Source organism: Semicossyphus pulcher, unplaced genomic scaffold (genome assembly GCF_022749685.1).
Source record: "Semicossyphus pulcher isolate SPU_LCO1_2020_fin unplaced genomic scaffold, fSemPul1.0.p SCAF_11, whole genome shotgun sequence".
NCBI lineage: Eukaryota > Metazoa > Chordata > Actinopteri > Labriformes > Labridae > Semicossyphus > Semicossyphus pulcher.
Window position 1 is genome coordinate 17854046 of NW_027211615.1, and position 14470 is coordinate 17868515.

Below are 14470 nucleotides of genomic sequence, written 5' to 3' on the forward strand. Positions count from 1 at the left end.
TTCTCCTTCACACAAAAATAAAAATACATCCTGCCACATTTCCCTGAAATCTCCAGTAAAAGTTGTCAGACTCGTTTCCCGAGTACTCACAGTTCTGCTCACACCTGGACCAGTCACGCTGTTTCTTCCCCCTAAGCAGCGTCAAATCGTCAAAGCGTTTCGTTCCCCTCTCTATTCCCGCTGCCAAACATCCTGTCTGCCTGCACTAAATTTACTCCGCTAGCATCGTTCCTCTGATCCGGTTTGAAGAGCACGTCCGGGAGCCGTCAGAGGAGAGGGATACGCTTTCAAATCACAGAGGAAACCCAGGTAGAAACCGTGCAGAGGAGAGAGAATTAGGGTTGGAAATACACACAGAAGAGAGAAAAAACCCTGAAGCATGAGGCATAATTAGCACTTTGATCCTCTCTGCTGCTGATGAGGGAGGTGGAATTTAAATTTGGCACAATAACTGCTTGGTAATGGTGTTTTTGCAGCGGAAGAAAGGTGGAAATTCTCATATTTCTGCATAAATTATTGCCGTTATGAGAAATGATTTTCCATCTGGGACAAATAAAGTGCTTATCTGTTTAAAATGCATTAAATGTCTGACTTTTTAAGCAGTTTTCATTCATTTTTCTGCATGTTTTTATGAATGAGCCTCAGCCAGAAGGCCACAGTCAGTTAATATCTCTGAGTCACTTTGGTAATTGCACCATTATGTAGGAAAGTCTTTTACCGCCACTGCGTCCTCTCATGAGCGTTTGTGCTCGTCTCTCTGAACGCGCTCCTGTCACAGTGTTGAGTGTTTGCACGTGTCAGCGCAAGTCTGCCTCTTACACTAATCTGTGCTGTCAGAGGGCCGTGTGTCCGTGCAGCAGCTCTTACACCACCCTGCAGACATCACAACATCAGAGCTACTGCGCTGCTCCATTTTCTGCGGCCTCCCAGCTCAAGGCAGCCGAGCGCTAACAACAAAGAAGGATCGGCCTGAAATAGAAGCGCAGACACATACGTTGCTGCATGCTGATTTGAGTATACACTCACATCACAGATTCATATTGTTCATATACATTGCATTATGGGTGAATGACGACTGCGAAGGCAACCAAAGCTGTAAAACTCAAGCTCAGATGTACTTTGTGAAGGTTGACCCTTGGATGTTAGCATTGAGGAAATAGTTAGCGAGTGAAAATTTAGTTACATGAGAATTTATCTTTTGGTAGACATTGCTAAATTAAAACAAAACCATATATACACCAGACAGAATCAATCAAAAGTAAGGTACTTTTGGAATATAGGACACCTTCAAACCTGTTCTTTGTTGCCCTTTGCTTTCTATAACACCTCCAAGAGGAGGTGAAAGGAAGGACGTGAAAACTGCCAACAAATTGATGTTATTTTCAAAAATTGACGTCCAAGTTGCTGCACTGAGATGAGGTGTTGAAACACAAAAAAATGCTCACTCTTTGCACAAAAGATTTCCATCAATAAACCAATCTTTGAAACATACAGAGGAGCAGGTAATGAGGGGAAGACTGACAAAAGAAGTAGTCGCTATTGTGATGCTGTGACGTGACGCTGTTTGGACAATCATTTCTGGATGTAGTTTTTGGTTTTAAGCTCGAAATCTGTAAATAAGTGTCTCTTGACTTCATGGCTGCACTGGTTTACGGTGTGAACGCACTGAACGCAAACTCGCGCGGACGAAAAATTCGCCCCCATTCATTGTGTATTTCAAGAGGCAGATTCGCTGCTCAAAGCATGCTGGGATACTGAGCAACGTACACCAGGCCATCTGCGCCACTTTCTAACAGCTTTTCTCCCTCATTATGTCAGGATTATGCATTTTAAGAAAATGATAGAATACTACTCTGTAAATAAACCTTGTGAGGCGTTTGTTTGACTGAAAAGACTCCTCAGTTCAAAGTTAAAAAAACTGTGAGATATTAAAAGAGATGCGAACAGGTTGACTTTCTTCAACCAGCTGCTTCAGACAAACTCCTGATCTGTTTGTCTGCAGTTTTCAGTCAGAGGCAGACATCCGTTTTTTACACTATAACACAGTCAAGCTAGCAAACTGGCAATATCTTCCCTGAATGGAAACCTGCCAGTGGGCAGCAGCGGCGGTCATTAGGGGATCAAAAATGTCCTAAACTGATTTGATGGATTAGCTGATCCAGTGATGCTGCTGAGGCCAGAACAAGAGGTTTATACACAGTAAACCTCCTGATGACCCTGAGAGACGGAAACTGGGGAGACATTGTGATGATTACAGAAAGGTCGGAGCTGCAGCCCACCTGCCATGCTGAGAGATAGTACTATTGTGTTAGTTATTACACAGCTATTAGACAGTTAATAATAAGCTATTCATTATTCCATGTGAAAAGCACTAGTTGTTAAAAAAAAGTCAAAACTGACTTTACATGTACTTAAACACAACACCTCTTAAAATACTCACTGTCCACGCTGTGCACGACACTAAGTCTGGTAAGTGTATGGCACACATGCGTACTCTAAATGGATGTGCCCGTCATCAGGGAGATGACTTTCAGTGTGGCAGTTAAGGAAGAAATCACTGCTTGTATTCTGAAATAAAAAACGTGCGTCCATCTATGTGATCTGTTGGGTAAGAGTTAGATCCAAAGTGTGCATGTTGGCACCCACACACACACACACACACGCACACACACGTGCGTCATTTGCAAACCAACTATTGGAATCTCCTCTTGATTTGTTGCTTCTCATTTTCCAAAACAACACTCCTCTCCTCTCTCAGCCTCGACACACTCATCACACACGACAGCAGCGACCTTGAGACCAGACGAGCAGCTCCATTATTCCCAGACTGTAAGATTTAGCTGTCGCACTCCTGGCTAATATCGCTTGTGTGCTGTTCTGCCGGCTCAGCAGACTGAGAGTCTGAGTTATTCCTCTTCTCTCCTGCCACATTCATCTGTTTTTAAGGACATGTTGGTACATTGAGTCCCTACAGGTGAATAAGAAGGCAGTAAATCAGTAAAGGATGGAAAAGCATTCAGACTTATGGTTTAATAATCTTTACTTTCGTCCATGTCTGTTGCTGATTCACCATCATTTGTAACTCTGCACCTACATGTTTGCATTAGTGGTTAAATGAAAGAGGAGGCACGCGGATCACATAAAGTCTCTTTGTGCCCCGCATGCAGCTGCTGAGAGGGAACAGCCAAATCCAGAGAGTTAGCTGGCAGAACAATCGTACCCACAAATTGTTTGTCTTTTTGTCTCACTCTTCACAAAATGTTCTCTGTTTTCATACACGAGGAGGAACACGATGGAAAAATCCTCTGCCTGCAAAGCATCCAAAAAGGGGAGCGCGACAAACTTCTTGTTTATGCGTACGAGTGTATTTCTGCGCGTGTGAACATCATCTGCATGAAACATCAAAGCTGCATAAAGCAGGAAGAAGAACAGCTGACAGCTTAAACATTTATGAGCGTGCCAGGCAGAGCTACATTAGCAATGAGCAGACCGAGCTAAACCTCAGCTTTCAAACAAAATGGGATGAATTGTGCTAAACCGGCACTGCAATCCAACCACAGGGGCCAGTTGGCATATTTAGGAGCCACTTTGGTTAAATAGCGTTAATTTCTGCTCCCATCTGAGTCTCTAAACAAACACTCATCTGCTGTCGACAGACTGCAGGGAGGAAGATGCACGAGCAGAGACACAGAGTTGTCCCAGTTGTTGCTGCTGCAGTGTTTGTGCAACTAGAGCTCTCAGTGTTGGATGTCAGCCATGTTTGCTCTGCAGAAATGTTCAGGCAGCTTGTTATTTCTAATCTTTGTAAAGTTGTACATGTATTCTGAGTGCACGAAAAAGTCCACTTTAAGGACAACTAAGGGGGTCTGCAGTCAAAGCAGGCAGCAGCACTATGATAGGTTTGGAAGGAAAAAAGCTTTTAAGCTTTAAGCTATAACTACAATATATATCCCTAACTAATTTAAGTCACTAATAGTAAAGTAAAGAAAGAGTATTAGACTTAAGTGTTTCCATAGTCACTGAATTTGCTAAAATGCAACAAAAATACAGCTATAAAAAGCTAATGAGCTAACAAGCTTGCTAACTGACAGTTAGCTTGAACGGCTTGTTCCCCACCTCAGTAACTCTTAAATGATTGAAATGTTGTACATTCCCAGAGTTAATGGTGCGGTACAGAGAGAGTAGAAGCTCCCCAGGCTTACTAATGTATAGTGACTTGACTGACTACCACTACCATCCAGGTAGGATAGCATGTTAGCTGTTAGCTAGCTAGCAACACTAGTTCACCCCTGCTCATGGTGGATTCATGTTGGGTCTCTCTCTTAATAATATAAACAAAAGAGTATGTTCTAGACCTTCTCTCTTTGTAAAGTGGCTTAAGATAACTTTGGTTATGATTTGCTGCCATACAAATAAAATTTGACTGATTGAATTTGAACAACTAGCTCTGGTGATGCTCCCCTACTTCACATTTTCACTTCCTGGTTAGGCTGAGCCATAAGAAATGTTCCGTTTTGCACTTAACTGTTAAAAAAAAAACATTCAACACTGATGCTGTAATAAGACAATGTGCTTGTAAGTTCGTGTCTGTTTCAAAAAGACGCATTGCACTGCACTGCTGTTGAGAGAAATTTGTCAAGAAATTTTATTATCTTTTTGGTAAAGAAATTTATTTTTTGAAGAAATGCAAATTTCTCGTACTTTACACGTTACAATCATTACATTTAAAGGGATTTTTAAGGTAACTAGCATCACACCTGGCTCTACTGGGGAGGAAAGAGACTGCATCTTCTTCATTGTGTTTGTTGTAGGCTGGTTTGTTCAGATTCGTATCTGAGTTCATTAAAGGCCAAATTTGCTGCATACAAATTTCTATACTCATAACGATCTTAATGATCTGAAAGTATCCCTTACAATTTGAAAACTGCAAACATTTTAATTGGTCTCGTTAAGATGTAGGGTACAGACAATGTAGTTTAGTCAATCTTAAACAAGGACTAAGAGTTAAATATTTAAAACAAAAGGCTGTATGCCAAGATTAATTACAACTTCACATTTTTAAAACAGACCCGACTCCTTCATCATGAGTCTAATAACATTCATGAGGGCAACTACAGTACATCCCCTGTGGATCAGTGAAGGTAATTTGTGGCCACTTGAGCAGTGATTCTCTTACATTGTGGTTAAAGACGATGCAACGATTATTAAGAAAAACCATAATGTCTCTACCAGAATACCACTGATGGAGACTTTGTTTAAGTGATGATTGCTACGAAGACTTTGGTGGTGAAAGTGTAATCTTAAAATCTGACCCATGCGATAAATGCCCTCTGAAAGAACCCACCTGTCTTCAACAGTCTTTATTTTCCAAAGACTTCTCCCATTGAATCCTCTACACAGGCTGCATTAGCCTACAGTGAGTGTGTGTGTATGCGTGGGCTGCTGTCCCATGGTATAAATCATTGCATGTTTATGCGTAGAAGCATGTTTATGCATATATCTGTGAAAAATGGTCCGGGGGAAAGTAAACTGTCAGGCTGGTGTGCAGGCCGGTTACATAAGCAGCTTGCTTGCGTATTTGAGGTTTTGGTGGTGGAGGGAGGAGGTGGGAAAAAAGTGAAGCAGGGAGAGTAAAAAACAGACAGAAGACTCGGAAGAGAGAAAAATGAAGCTGCGCTGACAGCAGACTCTTAAACAGCCCGCCGGCTCGAATACAAACTGTTATAAAACAAACCAAAATGTTCAACTTGCAAAGGAAAAGTCTAAAAATAACCCTGTCCTTGGCTGAATCAGGTTACAGGTTTGATATGTGTGGAAAAACACTCGCTCACTGTGTGCTTGTGTAAATGTCAGCGTTAAGCACAGATGACCTGACAGAGGAGATAGCCATCAGTCTTTCCCTGGAGTTAAGCAGCGGTTCATGGGAAAGCTGTAGTGTGACTCAGTAATACGTGTTATTGTTGGATGACTCTGCACATTAAACCAAAATAGAACAGCGGGTTTTAAACTTCATCTCTGTGGACTCAGAGTTTTAAATAATCTCTCACTCTGGCCCAATTTCTGCAGGACTATTGTGCGAGGCAATGTAGCAACTGTGCACTGATTTTAAACCAATGACAGTTCTGTTCACATTTCCCTTAACTATACAGTTGTATAACCATAGTACATACAGCAGTGTATGACAGGCTGCACTTATTTCTGTTTATTGCCACACTAGAGGTATAAATGACAATGCATCAAACTGTTTTGTCCAGGGGAAATATCTCAACAACAATTGGATGGATAAACACGAAAATTGGTACGGCTATTCGTGGTTTCCAGAGGAAGAAGCCCAAAGACAGTGGTTGAAATTTCTGGTTCAGAGTGAAATATGTGGACAACTATTGCATGGACACCATAAAAATGTACTTCAGTTATTTAAGGTACTCAGAGGACACCGGCTTTGGCAGTGAGCTGACTTTTCCATTAGCTCCACCAGCAGGTCAACAAGTTCACCCGAGATAAATGGCTTCACATCTTCAAAATGGACTCACAGAAGTTGACCTGTTGATTTGTGGCTCAGAGTTAAATATCTCATCAACTATTGGACGGAGGTCAGGTGTAAAAGTAACAGGTGAATGGGAAGTTAGTTGTGCATAAGTGGAGGGAACACACAGTTCTTGCAGTAACACGTAATATGTGAGCACGGCAACATTATCTGCAAGCGACAGCAATTAACTATCTGGATTTATCATCATTTTCATCCCACCAAACAGTAATCATTCTGTCTGTTTTTATCATTCTACAATAAACGGGTTCGGGTTATCACCCAAAGCTATATTCATTCTGGATTTAATACGCGTCAAGACCTTCCTACACATCTATGCACGTGACTCTAGTTTAAACATTGGAACGTTGGATAGTAGCTGCTACATCAGGTTTAATCTATGAACTCGACTTAGCGCTGGTTTAGTGCTAATTAGGAAATGCTAGCATCCTAATTAAACTAACCCTAATCCAAACTAACATGTTATACATGGTTAACTTCGTACCTGCTAAACATTTAACAACAGTTAGCATAGTCATTGTGAGCATGTTAGCATGCTGACATTAGTATTGATTTCAAAGAACTGCGATGGCCGCGCACAGTCTCACAGAGCTGCTGGCCGCAGACTTGTTTCAGTTCATAAAGGTGTGACTGGGTTCAGTTAATGCAGTGCTGTAGAAAAATCTAATTGCAGAGACATGAAACTTGTTGGCATTATAAATCCAATTTAAACGCCTGTTAGAAGCAGTGACATTTTTAGCTGTAGCAGCTTTAATGCTAATTCACATAATCCTTTTAATGATGTTTTCCAAGAAGTTTGGGGGTTTTTTCGGCACAAAGTTGAAGAATTCATTGCTCTGTCACTTTTCCTCCATGTAATATCATGTGGAAACACTCCATAAATGTTCATCGTTACGCAGATGATACTTAATTATACCTATCAATGAAGCCAGAGGAATCCAAACTAAGTAGAAGTAGCAGCGATTTTCTGCTACTTAACTCTGAGGTTATTGTGCTTTGCCCCAAAACACCTAAGAGATATATTTTCTATCATGCTTCAAGACATTAAAGATTTCTGTGTGTATCGGTCCACCGTTCACCTCTATGTGATGTAAGAGTTTTTTAAAGCCATGCTAATCAAACAGAATGTGTCTGAGTGTGTGAGCATGCACTTGTGTGTATTTGAATGCATGCCAGAGCCTGCAGAGTACACACACACACACACTCATAGACTCTGAGACCACGCAAGAGCACGCTAATCTGTTGGCATGACAACTGGAGTGGAATATTCGCTTGGCCTAGAAAATATGTCTGTGAAGAAAAGATGAATGAGCAGTGAGTTATGAATAAAAAACATCAACATGAGCCCTACGACAGTCTGTGCTTTAATTACAGACCCCGAGTGTCTTTGCAAAAATAAAACACAGCGTCCCGTCTCATCCTGTCAGCATCAAGTCACTGTCTCTGGAAGCTGCAGCTGTGTGTTAGCACGCGTGTATGAGTGTGTGAGTCTGTGTATGTGCTGCTATGAAATGTTGTGTGAGCTCTAACCTCTGTCCCATCGCCCTGAAGGCAGACGCTACAGACTCTGCAGACCGTAAAGCAGATTTACAACTATTTGCTGTGTCTACTGTACATGTTTTCCTGCTTTGGGAGTTTTGTTGTGCTCTTTTCAAACCGCTAATAAAGCCTTAAACATCTCTGACAGTTCATAGAGGTCAGCTGGGACAGCCAAGAGGGAGCAAAGCCACGTCCACGGTGCCATAAAACAGGTCTGAATTTATTGTTTAATTCAAGCTGAGAGCCCGCGAAGAGAGAGTGCAACAAGGAGGTTTCTTTTACTGCTGCTCTGCATGATGGCATAAAGCATTTAAGAGTTTCCTCAACCTGCGAGCGCTAATGTCGAGAGGCTGAAAAAAGCAGCACAGCGGTGGGAAATCTGGTTGGGGATGGCAGAAGCAGGAGGTTTAATGTGAGGTCAGGTATTCGCTACTTTAATGTTTGGCCAATAAGAGTATGTATTATGAAGTGTGAGGGATGAGAAAATCCTGCCTTAGCATTAAAACACAGTTTAATGGATGTGTTAGTGGTTTGAAGGAGGATGCTGTGGTTTCAAGCCACATGTATAAAATTTTAAAACTCATAAAACCTGATTGTCACGTCAGCAAATGGCCGGTATAAGAAATCTAATAGAGAGCAGGCTGCTTGCTTTGGATGTACTTTACTTGCTACTGTAGTCCTGACATTGCTTTGTTCCCGTCTGACTTATCCTCCCATCAGTGAGGGAGAAGAGGCCAGGCGGAACTATTGAAATTAAAGAGAGGACAATCTGTGTCTGACCCCGCTCGCCTTATATCAGAGAGACAGAAGAGAGCGGAAAATAAACCGAGCGACTGAGCGGCGGAGGATTTAGACTTCAGATGGTCCTTTATGTCTCTGCAAAGACGGCCAAATCCTCTGACATAACAGGAGCGTCGGCAGAGACAACACATGGTCAATAGATCTCTGATGAGTAGACGGCAGGCATAAACATAAACGAGTTAATCTGCTGTGAACTCGGTTCAACCTGACACACGCCGTTATGATCTGATGCATGTAGATCTCCTTAAGGAATAGTGGGACATTTTGGATGCATGTTTGCTTTATTGCAGAGAGTTAAATAATGAGAACAATACTGTTGAAACTGAAGCTAAGCCAGCAGCCAATTAGCGTAGCTTAGCTTAGCTTTAAGACTTGAAAAAAGAGACAGCTAGTGGCTCAGTCCAAAGTTCAAACTAGCACATATAAAGCTAGCTAAACAACTTTATAGATTGTTTTATTTTATCTAGGCTAGCTGTTTCAACCATTTGCACTATCTGTTAGCTTGACATAGCTACAAAAATATAGAATTTGAATTAGACTGAAACTTCTCAGTTAATATTAAATACACAGGGGTCACTATCAATTGGTCCAAAATGCCTCTGGACGCTAACACCAATCAGAGCCACAAAACATGTGAAATAGCAGCAGGCTGCTAGGCTAGGAAGCTAGTTCACTAATACAATTCATAGCTTCTGGTTCAACGTAACACACGTGACACGATTTAAAAAGACTTGTCATTTTATGTATTGTGAACTAACCACGTAGTTTGCTTGATAATGAAGCAAATGTTGATTCAGGACATTCTGCATCATCAGCAGCCATCTTGGTTTTTTATGAAAGTGACTCCATGGTGCTTAAACCCGCCCCTTTAGCAGATAGATGGGTTGTGATTGGCCTGATCTGAATTAGGGGAGAACTCTGTATCAACCAAGAGCAAGTAAAACATGAAATCCCAAAGTAAGCTAAGCTAACTGTCTCCTGGCTCAAGTTTGATCTTCAACAGACTATACGAGTGTCGTATCGATCTTCCTATCTAACTTTCTGCCGGACCGAACCAAGTGTATTTTCTCAAACCTCTAAGTGTTCCTTTAACAGAAATTTCATTTCTGCTTTATGTGTGGCATTAAAGACTTCAAGCCCCACAAGGAGCCAGACATTCCTGTCTAGTTTGTTGTTTTTGGGAATCTTGATCTCAGTTTAATGAGCGTTTGCCGGAATGTTTCATACAGAGTCTGGAGCCTCAGGCCGACCTCCAACTGAAGCTACGCGCTACTGTAAACATATTAAAGGGAATCAAACTTTGTCTGGTGAGTGTATAGGGAGGTAAATTCTCCTGGTTAACCCAGGCATCAGCTCACAAACAAAATGGTCGGGCAGGCAGAGGCGCCTCGACCCCATGCTGCGAGGAAGAGAGAGTGGAAAACAAGAGAGAGAGAAATAATCGAAAGAGGCAGAGAGACGAGAAATTAAGACAGAGACGGAAAGATAAATGGAGGAGGCAGAGAGATTCAGAAGATAGGGAGCAGAAAAGCGAGGGTGGCTTTAAAAATTCATGCGTCTCCATTTGGCAGAGGGGAAAAATTTCCCAGCAGAAAGACTGTAGGTGAGGAGCATTAACGCTCAGATTGTCTACAAGAAACACTTTCTTGTGTCTCGTAGAAAAGAGGAAGGAAGGAGAGAGAGAAGGAGGAAAGGAAGCTGTGGAGATGCCCTGAGGCTCTCTCTCGCCCCCGTGATGCCATTTAACTGCTGCTACTTACAACAGAGCCTCACACACAAACACACACAGCGCAGACGTGTTTACATGTCATCCTTTTTACGGTTTGCTGAAGGCCATTAGGTTAAGTGCTCTCATCACAGACTACAGAAGGATCTGATTGTCGGCATAACACACACGCACGGCGTCTATAATTGGCCGACTCCTATTTTGAAACACTTACAGCGCCATAGTGGACAGGAGATTTTTAGCAGCTCATATTTGTGCCACAACTCATCAGTCATAAGATCCAATGACCCAGAATATTTGACAAAATTCGAGCAGTGCTTTCCGATGTTTGACATGCACGTGTGGTGGGCTGCGGCTCTAATCTCTCATGCAACAGTGCGCTGAGGGAACAACAAAAAGCCCTTCCATCATGCAAGATATAATCCTCAAGCAATAACGTACATTACAGCAGCTCTTGGACGCAAGTCAAAGGCTTTCAAGGTGAATAAGACATGAAGGAGCTGACGGGGAGAATCAGATACAACTGGATTCCTATTTCTGAAGGGAGCGGAGGTCAGAAAGTCAGGTTGATTCGAGCAGAAACTTCTGAAAAATGCAGGCATCTTCTCATCTTTTGGTCAGTAAAGCTGAAATGTCTCCATGTTCAAAACACAGGGCATGTTGAGGTAAGGAGATCTAATTTTGCTTTAAAAGTCGGTTGAAGTCCAAGTCATAGCTCGGTTATCTACTGACAACGTGCACTGAAGTAGCAGCAGCATCAGGAGGCAAACTAATACCACTCTATGCTGGATATCACACCTGTAGGGTTTAGGGTCGCTGCATCCCAGCAGTATTTTATCAAGTTAGCATTGTGTGAAATTAGCTTAAAACAACATGAGATTGATTTTTATATTCTTGTAGTCCTGCATCTTTTGTCTTCCTGTTTGACACAGTAACGCACAACAGGAGCTACAAGAAGGTTTCTGCTTGTAGCTTGTGCTCACTGAAGCATATGGTCTCTCTCTCTTTCTATATGTGTGTGCGTCTGTGCATACATGTACCATACAAGTCTGTTCGCTCCCATGGATTGGCCAACGCTGGTTGTCATGGTTATCTGGCTATACCGTGGCTACTTCGATCTCCATGGAGGCTTACACATCCCAGCATCTCTCACACAGGTTTTTCCAGGGCGTGTGTCTTATTAAAACCCCACCAAAAAACACCATTAAAGATATTTTTATTATTTCTTATTCATCACTCCTTTCTCCTCTAATTCCTCCCCCATCGCTCTGACTGTTTCCCTCTCACATTTACATCCTCTCTCTCTCTCTCTCCTCCTTTTGCTTAGGTCTGCTTTTCTCACCATCCCCCCTCTCTCCCCTGCTCTCACATTTTCTCTCCCTCTCATCTCATTTCTGTCCTCTCTCTTCCTCTCTCTCTCCCTTGATTTCTCATTCTTCATCCCCAATCTGTCCTCTTCTACTTCTTCTTCTTTTACTTCTTCCTTTCCATCACCTCTAATGAGCTCACCTTGTTAATGATATGGTTAATGTTGCTGCTGTGTAGCCGTGCCATTTCCTGTTAACAGTGTGCTGAACTTAAGCAGCGAGACAACGATGACAAGTGCTAAATCTGCACAGAAATAACTACAGCTGTCTGTTTATTTATGTGCATTTACTATGAAATCTCTCTCCGCTTTTCAAAGTGAGTATTCAATGCATGAAATCTGATTTGTGCAACATTAATATTGCTTAAGGGCCTGGATTGGTTTTTGTACAAACACGTCGCACTTTAAACCTCTTTAATCTCCGCCAGTGCACAGAGTTTATATGTGTGTGTGTGTGTGTGTGTGTGTGTGTGTGTGTGTGTGTGTGTGTGTTTGCCTCTCTTACACGTTCCAGTGAAAACAGGAGAGGTGTGAGGCACAGCCGGAAATGTGCGAGACTGTAGTGTTTTTTCATTAAGGCTGCAGTCTACAGAGATACATCAAACAGTGATATTTGCTGACCTTTCCCGATGTTTGCTGATGTGGACATTTCACAGGAGGTCACAGAAGTAACACAGCAGTTAATCGAACCTATTGAATTAATTATTTGGTTTAAAACTCTGAAGAGTAACCCTTATGTCCAAAAGTGAAACACTAACCTGGGTTTAACAGCAGGTGTGACAAGATGTTACTCCTTCTCGATATATCGCTGCCTAAACTTGAGTGTATATATATATATACAGATGCCATAGCAATCTAATAAATAGCTTTAGATTATACATCCAACCCTGAATGGATGGAATATTGTTGCTGTTTTTGCTGTATAGCCTCAGTACACTGAAGGAATCTTAACCTTACGAGAAGCTAAACACCTACTAGCTAACGTTAGCTAACGTCTTGACTCGCAACCTCTTCTGACGCCCTGCGTACGCAGAGAGTCAGAGAAACCCTGTCCTGTTTTTGTTTTTACATTTTTATGAAAGGTTTTATCTGGTTTTATTGTCCTAAACTTAAAAAAAAACAGCCTTAAAAAGGTTTGATTGGAAAACACCGACTGCTGACTTTAAGCTAGCTGTGACTAGCGTTACACTCTGCGCTGGCAGCACACTGTTCCTGTTTGCCGCTCTAAAACTGTTGCTAATGGCAACCATTTTTTTTTTTTTTACTGTGTAGGCTACTTTTTGGGAGAGGAAGGAATACGGGGAATCTTTTGGGGGGCTAATAAATTATGGTATTAGAACAGTGTAGAGAACACACTCGCTCAACTGATAACTGACATTATGCTAGCTTTGACTAACGTTACACTCTCCGCTGGCAGCACACTGTTCCTGTTTGCAGCTCTAAAACTGTTACTAGTGGCAGCCATATTTATTTTTTATTGTGTAGTTTACTGTTTTGAAGAAGTAGAAAGTAGAAGTCAACCTTTTTTTGGCTAATAAATTATAGTATTCGATCCGTATCCACTGGTGTACTAACAGATAACTGTATTTTAGGCTGTATAGCAACTAATTTAAGGGATTGGGGTAATTTAATGAATACTTCAGAATAACTAAAATTAAGTGGATGCAGACAGTGTTCACAAGAACCCTCGCTTTCTTTCCCTCTCTTTCTCTTGGTGTTACCACCCAGCTGTGAACGCCCTCGGACTCCCGTGGAGCAGTCATGGAGCTCGGCCAGGCGGTGATAGTGACACGCTGTAGCCCCATAAAGCTGCTCCAGCCTGGAGCACCGGCCAAACTAAAAGCTGCTTAGTGGGGCAAAACTCTGGCTGAGTCCCTTAAAGCTGCACTAATCAGAGCTGTTAGAGGAGAAATGTATCGCACATAAGATTACAAGGACATCTCAAAACAAGGATGTAAGGATGAAGGATGGATGGATGGTGATTGATACAGGGGCAGATGGCTTAAAAGAAGATAACTTAATGTGAATGTGTGCTCCACTGGAGTGAAAAGACAAATATTTCCTCGTGGATTTCACAAAGCATCAGGTCTGAATGGAACGGCTCCATCTGACACAATTACATCTGAAGAAGACAAAGAGCAGGGAAGCTGTTGCTCATCTGAGCATGCGTCCTCGAGCCGTCTGCAACCATGACGCCAGGCGTCAGCTGTGGATGCAACAAGCCACCCTGAGCACTTTCAGCGTTGATTGGAGAAGAGAGTAGCAGAAAAAAGAAAGAGATAGGCGTAAACACTGAGAACAAAGAGCCTCTGAGGCGGCAACCCAGCCCTGGTCAGAAAATATAAGACAACTGCTGCACTGTCACCCGCTCTGTCCAAACTTGGCAAGCTCCCACCACAGGCCATCAATGCCCTCTGCCTCTCTCAGGAGGAGAACACTTTTCTGCACAGCTAGCTTACACATTAGCATGCAGCCCCATCCCCCTGCAAGG

The 14470-nt window shown here is 42.3% G+C and overlaps 1 protein-coding gene across 5 annotated transcripts in view; it reads right to left on the reverse strand.

The window, feature by feature from the left end:
- The window catches only part of evlb (Enah/Vasp-like b), a 53038-nt gene that overhangs the window by 25666 nt on the left and 12902 nt on the right, over window positions 1-14470 (reverse strand). The gene's annotated exons all lie outside the window — the stretch shown is intronic.